The 6,046-nt window shown below is 34.3% G+C and overlaps 1 long non-coding RNA gene across 1 annotated transcript; it reads right to left on the reverse strand.

Moving 5' to 3' along the window:
- Positions 1 to 733: 733 nt before the first annotated feature.
- Positions 734 to 5,765, reverse strand: LOC109160455. Its single transcript, XR_002050742.1, has 4 exons — positions 5,753 to 5,765; positions 5,419 to 5,420; positions 1,428 to 1,545; positions 734 to 1,040 (listed from the first exon to the last, which is right to left on the reverse strand). It is a non-coding gene; the product is annotated as an uncharacterized LOC109160455 (long non-coding RNA).
- Between the last annotated feature and the right edge of the window lie 281 nt (positions 5,766 to 6,046).

Below are 6,046 nucleotides of genomic sequence, written 5' to 3' on the forward strand. Positions count from 1 at the left end.
GAATGATGAGGGGGTGGATTGTGTTATGGAGGTACCCCGGGTAGCACGATGGTTTGGATACCGAAGTGTGATCAATGTGTGAAACCATTTGAAGGACAAGAATTTGAGACATTAGACGTCGAAATTAATTTTTATATAAAGTTAAGAAAAAACGAACGTGCAAAACATGTGGTTTGGCGACAAGGCATAATAGTCGAAGCTACCCACAACAGCAGTGATGTTTTTATTTTGTTAGAATTGCACGCACCAAAAACAAAAAAGAGCATAAATAATGGTGTGTGATTCAGATCATAGTGGATATGTTTGATGTGCACGTTGTCTAAACGATGGTTTGCGTTAAAGTTTTTAGTACGGAATATGAACAACTGTTAGCCAATTGCACAATGGACAACATTATGCACAAGCATAATACGTAGGACGCATCAACAAGTAAGGAATTACAGAAAACGCACACACTTCACCCCCAAGAACGCACATATGCTACACAATATGTACTGTGGAATATACAGATGTAATTCAATATAAGCTAAGGTGGATTCGATCAATGGGATACGAATTAGAAGGTGAATACTAAGTTTATAAAAATACAATAAAATAAAATATATATATTCAAGGAGTCAAAAAAAAAAATTACAATTATGTAATCATCAATTTTGTTACGCTCGTGAAACACCCAGAGTCGCGATGCAGTGAAAAGCCCGAGGTAATTAAAGTGGGTAATTGCAAACTTGTTGATCACCGCAAGCAAGCTAGAACATAAAACATAGCCTAACACAACAGTGAAAGTAGCATAATATTGTTTTGTACCCTCAAATCTAATTGGTGACATTTTCACAACTACACTGTGAAATTATCTTCCTTCTTGTTTTCCTTATTTTCTCTACAATTCCCACCACTTAACCTGATTAAATCTGAGAACAACAGCCTAATGCAATACTTTTGATCCCATACTGATACACATATCAATACATAAATGCTTTGATGAGCTGGAAATGCGATTCATGGTGACAATGGAGATTGAAGTTGGATATGATTTTGATCTGCCAAATAATGGGAAACCCAATGAAAAAAAATCAGATATTCTTGATGCAGTTATGCTTGAGATCAGATCTTCATCAGTAGATTATCGCGGAAAGCAGAGATTTTAAATAAAATTCTAAAATCCTAAGATAAATTGGTTGTGAGAATTGATCAAAAGCTGAGGCAGATCGGTAAAATCAATTCCAAGTTCTAACAATTAAGTGGGGTGCAGTAAAATTCTAAAATGTGGTGAATTTTTGACGATAAAGAAACAAACAAAAGAAAAATAATACAAAGCTCTAATGAAATTCAAACAGGAAATTTCAAAAAATTCAAAAAAGATGAAATCTTGAACATGGTATAAATTGCTGCGCAAAATAAAGAGATGTTAGAATGAAATGATATACCTTTCCTGATGTGAGTGACCCTAGAAGCTCTGAGCAGTTTGAATGTGGAGTAGGTTATAAGGGTTTCAAATTAGTTTGAAGACCGAAGACGAATACCTTAAATTGAATGATCTGTACTCTACAGACAAGGGCATAAACAAAACACTGTTTTCAGCAAAACCTATTTGAAAATCTTGTTGCTAATTTTATTTTATTTCAAAACAAAACAAAAGGAAAAAAGCAGCGAAACTCTAACACCTCTACCCACACCCCGCAGCCTCCCGGACGACGCCCTAAACAACATACAGCCCAAACCGCAACGCCCAACACCGCCATACCACCACATCACACCCCCCCCCAATCGTCAACACCCACCCACGCAAAAACCCCACACCGCAATAACCGTACTGCCCCAACCCCGCCACACCCCACCACCACAACCCACAACCAAAACCCTGCATGCAAACCACACACCACCTGGAACAACCCCACATGTCAGAACTGGTGACACACACACAAAAAAGCCATGGAACACGGAATACCTTGAGTAGAACCAGACGAACTGCCCTTCCGGCGCTTACAATTCATGCTAGAAGAACCCGCCATGTGAATCGACCACTTAGACGACTGGGACATACCGGAAAAGGAGAGGAGCTCGCTCGCAAAACACAGAAGACTCTGCCCTAAATCTTGCGTGGCAGCGATGGAGAGAAGAGACAGAAGAGGAAGACTATCGACGCTGAGGAAGTGAAGAGTCCTGGTAGAGTAATCAAAAGATTGGTATTGATTTTATCCCAAAAATAACGACGCACAATCATACACACACGCTATAATTAAGGGATTCCAAATAAATACACAGACAAAAGACAAAAATGACCCTAGCTCCTTTAAAATTGTCAGCACATGGGATCCAAAAACAACCAATCTGAACCGTTAAAAATTAAAAATAAACGAACCAGATGACGTCTCACCGACTCATCAAATTATGAGTCTCATTGGATCCAATATATATATATATATATATATATATATCAAATATTATCCTACCTATTATATATATATATATATATATACTACACGTATATATATTTATTCTTTCCAACACGTATATATATATTTATAATAGTATAATTATTATATTATACATATATTCTACTTATATACAAATAATATATGTTACATACAAATAATTAATATATGTACATACGTTACACATATAATACATTTTTTTTTTTTGAAGATGGAAAACTAATTCATTAAATCATGAGCAAGAATGTTCGCAAGAAAAGATGGTGGAGAATCTAGCCATTCTCTGCAACCTGTCACAGAAAAGGCCTCCCTAACAACATTATGGGCGACACTATTCGCAGATCGCTTCACACATATAATACACAAGTATGAAAAATATACATATACAATTATATGACCCAAAATAATATGTACATATTTTATAGAGTTAATCAACTATTCTGTCCTTCAATTATTAATGAATTGTTAATGTAGTCCATCAATCGCTTATTCATCGATTTTGTCCCCGTTAGTCGATTTAGTCCCTCTGGCCGTCTACGGAAGATGGCCTGAGGGACTAAATCGACTAAAAATAATTATTTTCGGGGACCAAATCGATAAATAAGTGATTGATGGACTACATTGACAGTTCGCTAATAATTAAGGGACCAAATAGTTCATTAACTCTATTTTATATTAAAATAATTATTTTGTATTTCAAAATAATACACATATACTTATAATCAAAATCAAATTTATAATTATACATACTTTATTATATATTTATTTATAACACCAATAATAATACGATAAAGATGATGTGATTTTATTTATTTTTAAAAGGCTTGATCAGAAAGGAAATGGGTGATCAATTGGAAAAAAAGAAGAATGTAGAAAGGCTAAAAAAAACGGGTATCACACTCTTTCATAGTTTGATTCAAACTAATTGAATTTTTATTTTGAGAAATTGTTATCTAATCAACCAAACTAAACTATACTTTAACTAATTTGATTAATTCGTCCCAATAACTAAATTTTTATTATATATAATTTATTTTATATTATATATTTGATACAACCATATTGTAAAAACTGTACTACGTTACATATATTGGATATCTCTTAATGTACAAATAGTAGACTAATGTCGTTAGGATAGTCATTCGATTAATTTTATTAATTTTGAATCAAACTTTGGGATGAAGATGCCATATTGATAGCAGAACAAGCAATTTATAGGAATTGATGTGACAAATTAGTAAAATAAGTGATAGTGAACTTATTTGTCACAAAAAAAAAAAGTTTAAAAATGTGTGAATCTAAAATGTATTTTCACAATTACATTCATTTTAAGAGGCACTAAATAGTTGCATTTTAAGCGATCACGATATATATTTAATACCTAGTTCACACCAAATTACTTTACACCAACATGAATGCAATTTTAGTGGCAAACATTGATTACAACATAATTTCACATAATATTCATCTATTTAATTATAGGGACAAAGTCATTGTAACAACTAATTACTCGTCACAATTATCATAAATTAGTGACAAAACTTGAAATCAACATAAATATTGTCACAATTTAGTAAGTTTTGTTACGAAATTATAGAGCGTCACAAATATTTTTAACAATTTCATCGCAAAAAGTGATAATATTAGTGACAATAATATTTTTTTCTCACAATTGTTTCTCATTTCTAATGGTACTAACCAATTGTATTTTTATTGACAAAAAAAGTTGTCACAAATATTATAAACAACAGTGACCAACAACTATTTGTCACAAAAAATACAAACATTTGTGTCCACATTATATTTTGTCACAATTACGTTCGTTCCCGCCATAATTATAATGCCGCCAAAATGCACATACATTTAGTGACAACGTATGTTACGACACTATTATTCTAGTAATAGTGACAACTTATTTGTAACAAATACTTTCTTGTCACAATTACCATACTATCCGTGACCAAAAAAAGTTGTCACAATTATCCCAAAGAACAGTGTCGACTTATTTTTTTGGTCACAAAAAGCGTATTATTTGTGACTAAATTATGAAGTGTCACAAAAGATTTGTCACTAAATGTCTCCATTCAAGTACTTCAATTGAAACAAATTGAAAACCTCCTCTAGAATTTCCTCAACTTCAGCACCCCTTAAATCCAATACTTTTAAAGGAATATATTTGGCAATAAAGATCTTTGACAATGAAGATGACGCTGAGCTTGAAAGTGGTTCAAAGAATTGTAAAGAGCGAAGATGCATTTTTGGTGAAGTGAACTTCAAAATCTGGTCATCAAACCTATGGATTGCTAGGCGTCGAAACTTGTTGGAAGGTTCTGTGTTTTGCCCAGTGACAATGATTGTAAAGTTTTGCTCTACTGACTTGGAAAGAATAACTTCTCGCAAAATATCATGCATTTGAAAGCCCTTCATCCTTTCATCGTCAGTCTTCTCTACAATTTGAATTAAGTTTCGATGAAGTAATTCATTGAGATATGCTTCAGCCACTTCTTTTACTTGTTGGTTGTTTTCCCTAACAAATCCTTCTGCAATCCATAGTCGAATCACTATGTTTTTGTTGATGATAACATCTTAAGGAAAGATGCTCAAGTATAAAAAACAATACTTGAGATAATATGGAAGGTCATAGTAACTGAGGGAAAGTAGATTCTTCATGCTCTTCATCCAATTATTGCTTTCCATTTGGATGTTGAGACTCTTCTGGAATCTTTCCCATTCTTCAATGCTCGCACTCTTTGTAGCCAACACCCCAGCTATCACCACAATCGCTAGGGGTGGACCATCACATATCTTTAAGATGGTTTTAGCAACGCCCACCAAGTGTGTAGGACATGAACTATCAGAGAATGTATTTTTGCAAAACAAAATCCTTGAATCTTTATGAGACAAAGGCTCTAAAGAGTAGACATTGCCATGGGTTTCATTGCTTGCACAGACACCTCGTTATTCCGAGTTGTGGTAACTATACGGCTACCAAATCTTTGACCGGGGAAAACATATTTGAATGCCATCCAAGCAGAAACATCCCATATGTCATCCAAAACAACCATATATCTTTGGCCTGAAAGAATGTTATTGATGAATTCTTTCAATTTATCAGTGTCCAGGGCTTCAAAATCTCGAGGGAGCTGTTGATTGGTTTGCTTTATTATCTACCGAGTTGCATCTTTTAGCAACTCATCAACATTAAAAGTTTCAGAAATTGTAAGCCATACACGACGTTGAAAGTGATTTACCACTCCTGTATCATCAAAAACCTTTTTAACCAATGTAGTTTTCCTCAATCCTCCCATACCCACTACAGAATGGACTCTGAAACCTTTATCTACAGCAAGTAGGCGGTTAACAAGAGATAGCTTGGGATTGTCAATACCTACCAGATCCGAGTCTTTTAGCAAATTAAAAGGGCATCCCTTCGGCCATCATACACCCTTTTGTTGCTGTTGTGGATAGTGTGATCAGAGGTTGTTAACAACAACCTTGGCTGTTCCTGAGAGATGTTGTTGACTCTAGCCTTGATCATTCGCAGTTCAAGAGCAAGCCTTCGCCGAGCTCTTAAGTTCTTGACGGAAGTGTATTTGTTCTTGATCATCCTA

Source organism: Ipomoea nil, unplaced genomic scaffold, assembly GCF_001879475.1.
Source record: "Ipomoea nil cultivar Tokyo-kokei standard unplaced genomic scaffold, Asagao_1.1 scaffold2847, whole genome shotgun sequence".
Classification (NCBI taxonomy): domain Eukaryota; kingdom Viridiplantae; phylum Streptophyta; class Magnoliopsida; order Solanales; family Convolvulaceae; genus Ipomoea; species Ipomoea nil.